Here is a 15,516-nt window from a genome sequence, read left to right as displayed (position 1 = left end):
CTCCACTTCAGCTTGCTCTTCATTCCCCTATACCTCCAGTCATCCAACTCCTATGCAGTAATCCCGTGGCCCACAATTTCAACTCCACACACACGTCATTCCATTCCTCCTTAGATCCTTGAGGCTCCACCTCATCTCACTGAACCACAGTGCTGGATAAAATCTACCAACTGTTTCTTCTAGTTCTGCTCCTATGTTTCTGGTTTAGATTTTTTGTGTGACTCAAAGCCTTACATAATTACTATGAAGCAGAGGGAAAAACTTTAAGAGTCTGGAGACCTGAGCTGTAGTTCCAATTCCAGGGAGACAGAAATCAGCTAGATGTCATCAGTCAAGTCCCTCATTCTCTCCAGGCTCCAGTGTCCCTAACTATAAAGTAAAGTACTCACTAGTCCATGCTTTTCTTGAAATCTTTATAACATTGAAGTACAACTCTGGAAGCACAGCTACCTTAGAATAGTGAACAACATGCATTCGCCTGGCTCAGCACTAGAAGAAAATAAAGCTTTGGATCAATCATCGGGGGAACAGGGGTAGTTTGAGAACTCAAGATGGAGGAAGAGGGAGAGTCAGGCATTAGGAATACTCTTGAGGTTTTCCAACCTGTGCTTATTAGCTTTAGAGAGTAGGTAATTTGCAAAGGAGGGAGATGAGAAAAAGAAATAGGGGAGAAAAGGCAAAGAAATATTCTGAGACAGTTTAGAAATCCTTATAACCTTTCAAGGACTTGCTACAAAGTAGAGAAATAAACACAGGTCCCACTGACTGTGCTTATCAGCTGCTAGTCCTTGGAATGGTACTATGTTGAGAAAAAATAAATGTGATATAACAATTCCAAAATATTTTAAAATACTTTCATGTGAGCTTGGCCTAATTTTTTGTTTTCAAATTTGATATAGTTACAGAGAAATATTAAAATATGTTTGATATTTAAACAATAAGATTTGTTTAAAGCTATTATGCATGTAAGATTTCAAAAATAAGTGAGGGTGTCTGGGTGGCTCAGTTGGTTGAGGGTCTGACTTCAGCTTAGGTCATGATCTCACGGTTCGTGGGTTCAAACCCCGCATCGGGCTCTGTGCTGACAGCTAGCTCAGAGCCTGCAGCCTGTTTCTGATTCTGTATCTCCCTCTCTCTCTCACCCTCCCCTGCTCATGCTGTCTCTCTCTCTCTCTCTCAGAAATAAATAAAAGCTTAAAAAAATTTAGTGAAAGATTTCAAAAATAAGTGAAGAGTTGTAACAACATAGATTGAGTTACTCATTACGAAAATCTTGAATTCATAGCTGCCAACTTATGGAATCATAGCCCCAAACACTCATAGTGTATGAATACCCTCTTTCTATAGAGAATCCTACCTTAGATCAGGTATTTAGATCTCTTGCTCTTTATGAGGAAAGAGGGAATTCTTGCTTATTCCCTCAACAAAATGACCTTTTTTGGCCATACTTACGGGCTTTAATAACTATTACTTGAAAGGTACATTAAGATCCACTAATAATAGGTTCTGTAGAAATGCAAATAAAAGCTCCTATAATTTGAATCAGCATGCTTTTGCATGCTGTGAGTCTATGGTATTACTATTAATCAGTATTTGCATAATACTTAAATATTCTTAGGCTTTATAATTATCTAATTGCTTAATATTTTATTAGCTTTATATAGTGCATAAGAAATAAAATTCTATATCATTGTCTATAATTTTCTTACCATAGGAGTGGGATATCTTAAGAATTCCCACAATGGGAATGAGCCTCACCTCACCGAAACATATAAACAATTAACAAAATTTGCCCTTTGGGTCCAAGGGACCACTATTTTGTCTCACAGAAGGACAGCCTGCTAATTTATGATACTAATTTTGGCACTCATGCAAGCACTTGGATTTAAATGAAAGAAGGTGGATGCCATTTTATGATGAGCTCTACAAAGCTTTGAAACTTGATTTCCTACCACATCACAAAGCCTCACTCAAGGATGCCCTGCTCTATTGAGGTGTTATGATGCCACCTCTCCCTCCCAATGTATGAGAAAAATGCTTCTGCGATTTGAGTACCAACACACCTTCCACCAGGCAGCATTTATAAAAAAGGGATTACAGCTTCCTTTAGTAATTAACCTAATGACTGGTTCAAACTGTGAATGAAACAGCTAACAATATCAGAAGCTCTAGAGGCAAAAGAACCTCAAGTGATTCCCAGAATGTATCTCAATTTTAGATTAAGCCTATCTAAACCCAAATAAGTAGGGATCTTGACGTTTTGAGAAAAGCCTGGTGTTGGTGCAAAATACTACCGTGTTTAGGCAAATGGACTCTGGAATTAGACAGACATGGCTTTGAGTGCCATCTCTGCTACTTACCAGCAATGGGACCTTAGACAAGTTAATCCCCCTCCTCGTGTAAAATGAAGACAGAGGAGCAATCTCATAATGTTACGGTAGGTATTCATGAAATAATGCAGTAAAATGCTCAGCACTGTAGCTGGCAGAGAAAGTGCTCAAGAATCGATAGTAATTAAATCAATGATAGTAATGGTGATGAGCACCCAAGGCACCCACCAGGGGAAGGTCCTTAAGCTGAACTAAGGAATCAGGGAGAAGACAAAAGCAGGCTGTCTTGGATAACTCTTTAACTGAGGCCATCCTGCCCAGCTGTACACAGAACAGCCATTCCAGGTTGGAAACAAACATAATCTACATGTTCACAGATGCTTCAGGAACACTGATAGGCACATAAGAGACCCTCAGTGCATCCATGAATTAAAACCAACCGAATAAAACATCAGTAACAATAGCCCATATTGAAGAGCATGAGTTGGTAACTATGTTACATTGAGCCTCTCTTTCCAGGAGCCTCAATTTTCTCACCTGTAAAATGGATGAAATGCCCATTTTTACAGGGTTTTTGAGGATTAAATGAGATATTCTGTAGGTAAAAAAATGCCTAGAGCAGGGCCTGACACTAGTTGCCCAATAAGTTTTGGCTATTACTACTATTATTTAATACTCCACTATGAAAACATTAAAGTCAGTGCATCAATCCATGGGCACCACATAAAATAACCTCAGCCCAAAACCAGCTTGTTTTCCACAGTTTTCAAGATCCTTGAGTATTAAACTGCCTTCATCCATCCAACCCTGGCTGTAATTTAGTGTCACATGTCTTTTCCTAAATTATAAAACACAGTACTAAGTTTTTCACTAAAAAGATACTATGCAATAATAGAAAGACAATGAACCAATGAAAGGCCTTTGTCCACATTTTCGAAGATCAGCATTTTTGGTGCTGGCATATTTCTTTCAGTCAGTTGCTCATAACACCCTTCATTCAGACTTATCACTAAAGCTAAAAGAAGACTCTTCAGTAGCTCTGTCTACAACACTTAGGTTCATTTTGATTTTGTAAAAGTCAGAAAATTGGGTGGCTCATTCAGTTAACCATGTGACTCTTGATTTCGGCACAGGTCATGATTTCACAGTCGTGGAACTGAACCCCGTGACAGGCCCAGCGCTGAGGGTAGAGCCTGCTTAAGATTCTCTCTCTTTTCCTCTCCCTTCTCCCATGCTCGTGCACGCTCTCTCTCTCCCTCAAAACAATAAAAAAAACAAAAGTCAGAAAAGTATTTTCTGGCCTCTTTAAACCCATTCAGATTCATACAGGCTCAAAAACTCAGCACTGTCATTTGACTCCTCCCTCCCTGCCCATGTTCAATCATCAGGTCTTGTCACTTCTATTCCCACAATATTTGCTGATCCATCCCCTCGCCCCCATCCAAATCAGCACACCTTCAACACTATCAAAGTCTCTCAATCTACCCTCAGTATCGCAGCACAGCAAGAAACAAACAAAAACCAAACCGGTACTAGCTCTCAGCTCAAAAAGAGGGACAAAAAAATCAAAGCCAGCGCGGGAGCTGGGGAATGCCAGTGCTGATACACAGAGCCTGAAGGATTATGGGAAATAAGCCAAAGCTTGGTCATTGTGGCCAAGGCAGATTCTGGGGAGTGGCCAGAGTGAGTCCAGGGCTGATGGAGCAGAACATGAGAGGCTGAGTCCAAGCTGGCCACCACGGTTCCACTCACGAAAAAGCTAGCACAAGTTATCAAGGCCCAGATGGTAGGACAGGGAATTGTCCTTCAGAACCAAATATTGTCCTAAATGCTCTCAGGGAACTGTTTTGAAAACTGTAAGGCATTCCTCATAGTCATAGAGGTACAATCCTCTGGGTCCTGGTCTGACAAGTTTCACTTGACACGTTGCTACAAGATCACGTCACTACCTTCATAAACACCTTCAACAGTTTCCTGTCGCCCAGAGTAGCAGCCACTTAGCCCAGTACCGAAGGCCCTGTGATCTGGCCCCAATGGGCTTTATTTTTGACCTCTCCTACTCAGATAAAATCTCCTTGTCCCCTGCACACACCTTCACCCCTCCTTTCTCCCCCTATAGACCCTGCCAGTCATTTGCAGATCCTTCAAGCCCAGGTGGTGATTCCAACCCCAATAGAAAGTTTTTGGCTCTCCCCAGGTGGAAACAATCTCACCTTCTTTTGTGTTCTCCCAAAACTGTGCTCCACTTTGCTACAGCTTTTTAAATACAGTTTATCTCTCTTCCAAGGGTATATAATGTATTTATGTACTTGGCAAATATTTGTTGAATGAATGAAAGGATGGCTGAGTAAATATTTAAGAGTAAAGCAAAGTACAATGCATCATAATCTTGAAACCCATGCCAATGTCCCCAGGAAGGAGAAAAGCACAGTTCTCAGCTTGAATATTTGTTATTAAAGATATACACTTTCAAAACTCAACTCATTTGTTTTTTCAAAAAAATCAGACTCTTACTGATTAATTTCTTTTAAAAAAATTTTTTTAACATTTACATTTTTGAGAGTGAGAGAGACAGAACGTGAGTTGGGGAGGGACAGAGAGAGGGGGAGACACAGAATTAGAAGCAGGCTCCGGGCTCTGAGCTGTCAGCACAGAGCCCAACACGGGGCTCGTACTCGCGGGACTGTGAAATCATGACCTGAGCTGAAGTCGGACGCTTAACTGACTGAGCCACCCAGGTGCCCCCTGATCAATTCCTTTTAATCTTTTAGATGAATTTTGTCCATGAAATTAGACGTGGGGAATTATTTATGAACAAGCACCTTCATTAGTGTTACTTCACTTGATGAGTGTGTAATCATGGGAAGTATATAAGGGTCTAGGAAAACTTACATGAAGTTTGAACAGATTTGTATATTTTTCTTATCCTAGAAGTTTCTTTGTTAACCTTCCAGAACTATACTAATTCAACTTAAATCTAGTCTTTATCACTAGTTTTCTTTCTTGAAAGATACTATTTACAGTGGATTATTCCTAGTTTTCCCATCATCTGCACTGTCAATACAACTATAATATATTCTAAAATCTTCTCTGAAATACAGAGATTTCTCTCCTTGCTTCAAATACTTTTAGAAAAACAGCTGGTAGGTACTGAAAGATATAAACAATCCAAACATTATTTTTGCTATATTTCCTTCTAATCTTTTTTATAATTATTTTCTAATAGTTTAGAATATTGTATTTTTTGCCCAGTTTTATTTACTTAACATTTCATCTTTGGTTTTTTTCTATGATATACCCTCCAAAAATCACTATTTTCAGATGTCACATTTTTATTGTTACTACGAAGAAGAAATACCACAAATATTTTTTAATGGATTTATTTTTAAAAAAGTGGTGATTTCCTGAAAACTGAGCCAAATCCAGACATTAAAAGAGGATTAGCTAAGCTTTTGACCCATTTTCTTAAAAACTGTTGAGGTTTCTGGTGAAGATTAATTTGGGCAGATAAGAGAAGTGGCTCTAAAAAATAAAGTATCTTAAATATTTATAGAGTATAATTCCCAATATTGTTCCCCCCCCCAGAGTTTCTCAAATTATAAAAGTTTAAAAGTCCTGATGAATTATAACATCAGCTCTAGTCTCAGGCTTCTGAGCCTCATCACTTTGCACCTTAGGGTGGAGAAGTCAGAAATCCCAATTCATAATACAAAGGTGCAAAAATCTAATTACACAGAATAATGCCCAAGGACTCTCTCTTCTAGTAAATGCCTTAGAGAATGGGGATAAATTGGATTCTCCATAATTGAACTAAATGGTGTGTGTGTGTGTGTGTGTGTGTGTGTGTGTGTGTGGTGTGTTTAAGCACAGTGATGTTTTTGAACAGATTCCATAGGAAGAGTAAAAAAATTCTTCATGGGCAGTCTTAATCCCATCACTCCCTGAAATTTATCTGGCAGAAACTCTACTTTGTGTTAAAAGTAAGAAACATATAAACCAACTTTATGTTCTCCATGATTTACTTCAGATACTAATCCACAGAAGAGAAACACAGAACGCTCCCAAGAGCTTATATTAAATATTTCAAAGTCATGACAGGACCCTCTGGATAGAAAACAGACATGCTTAGGAATAAACAAAGAACAGTTTCCTTGTATCCAAAACTCATACTCATAGAGATCCAAAACTCTGAGTTAGGCTTGCAGTATACATGTCTTCGGACTGTTAAAGACCTTCATTTATTTTGCAATCCTCGTTCTAAAAACAGGCCCAGTATCTTTAATATGGCCGCAAAGCTTGGCCTGTTAAGGGCATTCCGTGAATATGCATGTACTCACAGATGCTATGTAAGGGGCTAGACACCAACTCTAGTGGATGAACGGTGTGAAAATTGATAAAGGAAAACCTAACTAAAATGGAGTCAGGAGGTTTGGCAGGGGGAACTCTCATGCCCTACCACTTTTCATTAATTGCAAATCCAACAGGAAGAGATGGACCCCACTGATGGATACTGCTTTCCTATCCCAACAGGAAGAAAGGCTTTCCTCCTCCCCTAGCAATAGCCCAGCCAATGAGAGAAAGTCACAACTCGGCCAATGAAAAACCATCCTACTTCCAACTCCCAGTTTACTCCAATGGATTTTTTTGTTTATAACTGACTTCCCAACTACCCCTTTTCCTCTATAAAAGAGTGTTCCTTTCCTTTGTTTAGTGGATTTGCTTATGATTTTGCCATAGCTTGCTTGTGCCAGATTGTAATTCTCTGCTATTCCTGAATAATACCCATCTTTTTCTGGTAAAATAACTAGCATTTTTATTTTGAAGGTTAACGGCAGACATAAAAACTATGTTTTCTACAGATGACCACAGCACTGAAATAAATTAAGATGCACAACTACAACAGGGATTTAGAACAATACCCTCACAGGTTAATAAAAGTAAGAGAAATGGAGGAGACACTAAGAAAGGGGAAAACGCTACCATATTATACATAACAATGCCCATTACCTTATCCTAGGGAAAATTTAAAACCTCAGTGGTCAGCTTTCTAGAACTTTAAGACCCTAAGTCTGCCCTCTTCTTTTTTGAGGAAGAAACTATAATAATATTGTTGGAAGATATATATATGTATATAAATATACCTGTATTTTTATGTACATATTTTTCTTAAGCCATAATTAGATGAAAGCTAATTTTAAATTTCGTTTCATTTGGAAAAAAGTGCTTGGAAAATTTCAAGATTATTTTGCCATTATCTCACAGCATGCCTCCAATTTTCCCATGACACATCTGATGAGAATAAATCTTGTTTATTTTGCCACTTCTCTAAACTGGCTAATGTCCCCAAAGGAAGCTGCAGATTGGCTGTCTTTTTCTTCATAAAAATGAGAGGAAAGTGTGTGAAAAAGAAAATTAAGCCAATCTGACACAGCTACTTTTTCAGAAAGCATCACAAGAAGTATAAATTCACAAGGAATCATGGTTGCCCATTAGACAGCCTTTTTTGGTTCTGAAGAAATACATAACTGAAATTCACAAACTGAAATAAAGAGCTTTCCTTTGCTCCTTTTGAGTCTAATTATAGATTTTTAAATTTTCTGCACATATTTTATCAGAGGCTCTCAGACTATTCCAGAATCCTGAAAATACTCTTTGCCTTGAGATTGCAACCATGTAAATGAACACAATATGCACATTAAAAGAAATCAGGCCAGACTTAAAAATAAACCAGGCAACAAGCCTAGGAATTTTACTAAGTGATTTCCCCTCCAACACAATAGGTCCTGGTGTCTCTTCCAGGTTTCTCTTTTATTTTCCTAATTATATTCTTTTTTTAAAAATTTCGTTCCATTTTTCTTTTCCTCACATAGAAGTATATTTGCTTGAAATGCTTTCTATTATGGTTTCCACTTCTCTCTCAAGAATCTATGCCATTTGTGTAAAAAAAAGTGCATTTTTAGAGAACTGATATGCTTGTGCTTTGTTAGTTTGGGGATATGGGTAACAATAAGTAGGAGTGAGTTGGCTAGGAAAATGAAAGACAATAATGCTAGGCTTAGGAAGGTGGAAGAACTTCGTAAACTAGTCAACATTTCTGTAAGCTAGCTAACTTTTTGAAACTATTTACAAGGCAGATAAAGTACTCATTAGTGAAAATTATTTTAGCATGCTCTAACTTATCCTCACAAGAATCTGAGAACTGCCAAAATGGTTCTCATTCCTGTCCACTTAATTCAGTCATGCACTGTGTCTCTGAATACAATTTTCTTGACAACAACCCAAGTTATCTTCAACAATAAAATCAGGTCTAGCACAGTCTAAAACAGCTCATCACATGCTTTTTTTTGACAATCTAATCATTGCCAGTGAAACAGTTAATCACTAAATTAAAATATTCTTGTGTAATGTAGATTAGTGAAAAATTATCCAAAGCTATTATACGCGATGCTCTAAAAAAGGAGACAGAAAAAGACCCATCAAACACTCTAATGGTGCTAACTATTTAGATAGTATCAAGTTCTATGCAACCCCCATTTCTTTTCTATGGAAATTGCTCTTCTATAAAGCGAGTTCACATGGTCCTTAACAAATGTCCTAAAACCTTCTAAGTTTAGCTCTGCTTGGAGTCCAGGCCTCACAGGTGAGAGTCATTTACTTTAGTCATTACAGGCACCAAGGAAATTAAATATGAAGAACTATAAGAAAACTGGGACGCCTTCCACAATATCCATAGAAAGAAACTTGAGTTCATCTGGATGGTAGCACAGATATGCCAATGCCAATCACATTCCACCTTCCATTATTAATGAAAAGATCAAAGTCACAGGCCTCCAGAGCTAGGTGGGACCATAATAGTAATCTTTGGTAATAAAAGCCATATTGTCAGGAATCTTTGTGAAACGATCTTCAATTTGAGTAGAAAGATTTTGTTATGGTCAGTTTTACGTGTCAACTTTACTGGGCCATGGGGTGCCCAGATATTCTGGCTGTGCCTGTCACAGTGTTTCTGGATGTGGTTAATATCTGAATAGGTAAACTAAATAATGAAGATTGCTCCCCGCTCCTCCACTCCAGTGTGGGTGGGCCTCATCCAATCAGTTGAAGGCCTAAAAAAAAAACCAAAAAGGCTGAGCAAAAGGGAATTTCCTTCTTCCTGGCTTCCTTGAGCTGGGACAGTCGCTTTTTCTTGCCTTTCGACTTGGACTGAAACATTGGCTTTTCCAGGGCTTCTAGTGTGCTGGCGCTCAGAGAGGAGCTAGCTATCAGCTCTTTCAAGTCTCCACCTTACTGATCTCAGATCTTGGGACTCATCAGCCTCCATAATAGCATGAGCCAATTCCTTACTTCATTTTTATTTTAGTTTTTTCTGAATTCCTTATTTTAAAAAAACCTCTCTCTCTCTTTCTCCTGTTGGTTCTAATTCTCTGGAGAATCCTAATACAGATATAACCAATCAAATACATTACTGAGTCCCCAAACAATTACCAATTTATTTCATTTACTCTATACATATTAAATTGTTGGGTCAGCAACAAATTAAAACAATGCAAATGTCTAGTGCTTGCATATAATGAGTTCTAAATTTATCAGTAGAATCAGCATGCCAATGTCTTTCAGAATACATTCGGAAATACATGGAATTTGTATTTAAAACATTCCATTAAATGATTTATGAAGGACAGTAAAAGCATTTGGCTTAGAGTCATCCCAACTGGTAGAAGTTGCCAGCAAGAAGGCAGAGACCCAGCAAAGCTCTGGGCACAGGGGAAATGAACTGACCTTAACTTCGTACCCCTTAATCTCATTCAGGTGTTCCAATTAAGTGGCATCATTGTCTCAATTAAAGCTACAGTCTTTGCTGACTCATATCATAAGGCTCCCTGGGAAATGCACTAATTAGGTAGATTTTCTTATTTACTGATTAAGAATGTGTTTTGTACCAAATCAAGGTTAAAAGGTGCTGCTATGAACCAGGCCTATTATCCACATGATATTTGAAATGTCCTCAACAAAGTTTTTCTGCTCTCTTCTGTTTCCTACTTTATCTGAGTCAAGAGATGGGATGTGTTGAATTATACACCACTAATAACAAGGTTTTGCCTATGTCTGTATTTTCGTTAATTATGAAGTCTTTCAGGCATATAGAACATAAAGTGAAGAATATATATTCCTACTATCTAGCTAAACAAAATCTTAACATACGCCATATTTGCTTAAAAAAATAAACAAAACAGTACAGCCACATTTGTAGCCCCTTCTACCCTGCCCCACAACACAACTAGGCACCACTACACTCAGCAATATTTATTCCTGTAAGTCATTTTAGATTCTTACAACATATCCATATATATCCATGTATAATTCATAGTACTGTTATGCATATTTTCTTTTTTTTTTTTTAAATATTTTTATTTATTTCTAGGAGAGAGAGAGAGAGAGAACGAGCAGGGGAGACACAGACTCTGAAACAGGCTCCAGGCTCTGAGCTGGCAGTCAGCACAGAGCCCGACGCGGGGCTCAAACCCACGAACCGTGAGATCATGACGTAAGCGAAAGTCGGATGCTTAACCGACTAAGCCACCCAGGTGCCCTGTTATGCATATTTTCTAACAATTCTGCCTGCCATTGTGCAGCTTGCTTAAGGCAGATAGGTGGATCTCATTTATCATGTATATGGGTGATATTTATTTCTGGTTTATTCATTTTAACTGATATCTATACTTCTAACACATATCACAATTTATTTATCTCCTGGTTGATGGGCCTCTCACTCAGTTCCTCTCTTTTGCTCTTATAATCAATGCTATTATGAACACATATGGGGCATAGGTATTAGTTTCTCTAGAGTGTGTGTATAGAAAACTAGGGCAAAGTATGAGCATCTTGATCTTCATTTGATATTGCCAAATTTCTCTTCGGGGGCGGGGGGAGCTGTATAATTCACACCCTACCAGCAGAGTATGAGAATTTCCTTCTTGTCCCCCTTACACATATTTGTCTATTTTGATCTGTGGAAAATGGCACCTTAATTTACATTTATCAAATTAATAATGAGTACTTTTCCATATATTTATTGACCAGTCAGGTTTCTTATTTTATGAATTCATATTCTCTCCCCATATGTCTTCTTCTTACTGATATGTAAGCATTATTTGTCAATTTTAGGTATGAATCTTTCTCAGATATAAACATTTCTGTTGTCTTTTCCCAATCTGTGGCTTGTCTTTTCTCTTGGATTACAGTGTTGAAGAACAGTTTTAGAGTTTAACTGAGTCAGATATAACTATCTTATTCTCTCTGGTTTGTGTTTCTGTTTGGTTTAGGAAATCCTTCCTTACTATTGTCTTCATAAGGATATCTCCCTCATGATCTAAAAGGACGTTAGCACAAGGCTTTTTACAACCAGGAATTAATTTCTATATGGACTATGAGCCCTGAATCCATACTTTACCATACCGGTAACTAATTATTTCAGCAATATCTACTGCACATTTCTTCCAACATATGCCCATTTCTGATATAGTCCGGGTTTCCATACTTGTTTTCAAGCTCTCTAGTCTACTCTATTGGTGTATTGTCTATCCCTATGCTATTAGTACCATACTGTCTTAATTATTACAGTGTTAATAAGGATACCTGGAGGCACCTGGTGTCTTGGTTAAGCATCCAACCTCAGCTCAAGCCATAATCTCATGGTTTGTGAGTTCGAGCCCCACGATGGGCTCTCTGCTGTCAGCTCAGAGCCTGAAGCCTGCTTCAGATTCTGTGTTTCCCTCTCTCTCTCTGCTCCTCCCCCACTCTATCTCTCAAAGATAGATTAACATTTAAAACAAAATAAGAATTTCAGCTATCGAGAGTGTAGTCTTCCCACTTGGTTCTTCTTCAAATTGTCTTAGATATTCTTTAGCCAATGTTCTTCCATAGAGTGAATTATGTCAAGTCCAACAGAAAAACAATGTCAGGATTTTGACTGGAAAAACAGTGAATCTGTGATTATTATGAGGCCGACAGCTTTATGATATAATCTTCCCATCTAAGATTGCTACTAGACCAGATGGCATTTATATGCAAACTAGGAAAAGCTACCCTTTCCTCAGCACAGATACAGTCAGCCTCACATGAGTGAAGAATGTAGCACAGGTTGGATTTTAGCCTCTGCTCACCCATCTTTGGTTAGGGCCCCATGCTGTGAACATCTTGAGTCCCTGTAGAGAGCAGCCCTGTTCTCATTCATCAGCATGGCACATCTCTTCATCTAGTCAAGTCTTCTTTAATGTTCTTTGATGACATTTTGTCATTTTTATTCATGAAGATTTCTGCACATATTTGTTAGATTTATTCCTAAATCCCAATTTCATATGGATTTGTCTTGCTCTTATGAATGGAATCTTTTTTCGTTTACATTTTCTAATTGGTTATTACCAGCTCTTAATTTGATTTGTTTGTCTTATACCCAGAAACTTAAAAACAAACTCTCTAAATTAATTTATCTTTAAATTGTCTTGGATTTTCTATGTACTCAATCATATCTTCTGCAACAAAGTTTAAAATTCTTCATTCATACTTCACACAATTGACATTCTATAGTTTATTAAGTCCTAACATGAAGGCACACTTTAATTATATGTGGGAATTAAATCATATGGGTTATTTCAGTTTAGAAAAAGGCTTTAGATTCCTAGTCAACAGATCTGGAAAATATATAGATAGAGTAAATTGATTTTGTTTGCCATTTCTGCCCCCAACTATAATTAGTCCATTATTAAATAAAAACATCAAGATTTGTGTTTCACTAAGGATTCATTAAATTAGTGTGGTTCAGTTTGAGTTCCTGTACATTTTATCAAAAGCCTTCCTTTTAAAACAATTTTTGTAGCCACTGCAATGTATTCTTTTTTAAAATTAAGGGATCTAGAAAAATAGAAAATTCCATTCCCTACCTCAGATCCACTGAATCAGAATGTACCAAGACAGACTGGAAATCCTGTGTTCTCAATATATTCTTCCAGTTGAGTCTTATGATCAGGACAGTTTGGTATTTAATAGCATCCCTGCTGGCGTCCCAACAGTGCAGAAGAGAGAGTAAAGCTGTCTATTTGGCTCCACTACAAACAAATGAGCTCCAGTCTGGTCTGGACTCAACACTATTCAGCAAACCTTTTCTCATGCTCGGTGAGTGCCTCGTCTGCTCTCCACAGCAACTGCTGCATCTTCATCAGTATCCGGCTCCTCTCCCCACTCTCCCTTTACTCCCAGAAGACTTCCTCTTTCCAGAAAATAAAGATAAATCTCAATTCTCTCCTATCTGCTTTCAAGTCCATCCAGCTTTACTGTTCCACTGGGAGCAAATCATCAAAACTATACATTTGCAAAGAAAGTTGTAAGGTAAACATTTAGATTAAGACCATGCTTACATGTCACAAAAATAATTGGTTGATTCAATCCAACTCAGCATGAAGAGGAAAAGAACTGAGTTTTAACTGTGTGCATACTAGAAATTTGCTACCTGTTAGAAAAAGCAGTTCCAAATTTATGCTGGAAATAATTTTAAAAGAAAGACCATTAAGAAGAAAAGAAGTGAGATATTTTGTCATCTGTTTTCCTGTTTTCTGTGAAGGGTGTCTGTGGTGCTTGGACTTGTCTATATTTGGGTACTGGCAGCAGGTGAGGTGTACAAAGCAGCTGCGTATGAACTTCCTGGGGGGCTGGGGGACATTCTGTAAACATCCTAGGTAATGAGCATAAAATATATCTGAATACACAATGCCTTCTATAGTCACAGGTTCTTTAATAATCTTTAGATAAACAAACAAATAAATAAAACATTAAACAATAACCAAAAAACAATTTTTTAAACCACACATACTCAAAAATAATCTCCAGATGGAAGGAAATTCCCTTAGGATGGAAAGATGAAAAGTTTTGTCTTACTTAGTTATACAGAACTAGAAAGAAAGAAAAGAATATATACATGTATATCATATATATCTTATATATACCATATATAAATATTATCATTTATATTATATTATATATAAGATACACATATATCTTAGCTGTTATGGTTTTAAATAAATAAAACCTGCCAACCAAAGCCAGGGAAATGAATGGACAGGAAATGAGGCAAACTTGAAAGAGGAAGTGGTTGTGAGCCGTCAACAAGAGGGGATTGAGGAGTAGGAAACCCACAAGATGGGTAAAAATGGAAATCAAGGGCTTTATCTTAAGAAAGAAACTCAGAGCCCATGACTAGATTATCACAAAGATGCACAACTCAACCAGTCTTTTATGGCTATTTAAAGAGACTGTGCGAAGATAATCAAGAGAGAACAGAAAGAAAGAAGTTGTATTTCCCATCAAAATATTTGTAAACCATTAAAAATATAAAGGAAACATTTTAAATGTAAAATAAGAATACCTCTCCTTTGATTATACAACCATCCGGGATTTTTAAAAATTCAGTAGTTTGTCCTTAGGTATATGAATTGTTACAAAATTTGGTAGTTTATCTACTACTTTAAAGTTATGTAAAAGTTGAAGCAAATAAAAATTTTCTTCCACGAAAAAGTAAGGTATTTCCTGATCTTAGAAGTAAAGTACTGTGTATTTTAAGTTGAATGCAAACATTAAAATATATTTGTGAAAGGAAACTAACATAGCATGTAAAAATACATGTCATAAAAGTAAGCAACACCAGCAGAAAAGTGAACATAGACTTTTATAGAGAGATCACAAAGAAGTAAAAGAAACAAAACCAGTTGGGCAGAGAAAAAAAGAGACAAAGGACCAATATTCAAACAGTAACAGTGGTTATCACTGAATAATTCATAGGCCCATGGATAAAATTTTTCCCTTCAATTTTTATAAAGGGCTATGCTTTGTAGACATACTGTATTTTCAAATGGATAATAGAGAAACTTTCTCCAGAGAAAAAGTACAGACAAAATAATCACCTGCTTTGTAAAGGTCTCAAAACCCTGGGTAGAAAATACACAATTACACAAATAAAACCATTCTATGTCATTAAACTAGTATTTAAAAATCCAGGCAAATAGGTGTCCCATTAACTGCCAGAGCATGGCAAAATCGATCCAATCATTTTAAGAGCAGTAGTAATCAATAGTAATCCTGGAAAAGCATCAGTTCTGCCATCATTTTCAAGAACATTCAGACAGTTGAAATAAGC

General features: G+C 37.2%; 1 protein-coding gene across 1 annotated transcript in view; it reads right to left on the bottom strand.

Annotated features, from left to right (window-relative positions):
- NIBAN1 (niban apoptosis regulator 1) overlaps positions 1–15,516 on the bottom strand; it is a 144,678-nt gene that overhangs the window by 87,223 nt on the left and 41,939 nt on the right. The window lies entirely within an intron of this gene.

Source organism: Hyaena hyaena, unplaced genomic scaffold (genome assembly GCF_003009895.1).
Source record: "Hyaena hyaena isolate Hyena2069 unplaced genomic scaffold, ASM300989v1 scaffold_580, whole genome shotgun sequence".
NCBI classification, from domain to species: Eukaryota; Metazoa; Chordata; class Mammalia; order Carnivora; family Hyaenidae; genus Hyaena; species Hyaena hyaena.
This window is presented reverse-complemented; position numbering and strand designations above follow the sequence as displayed.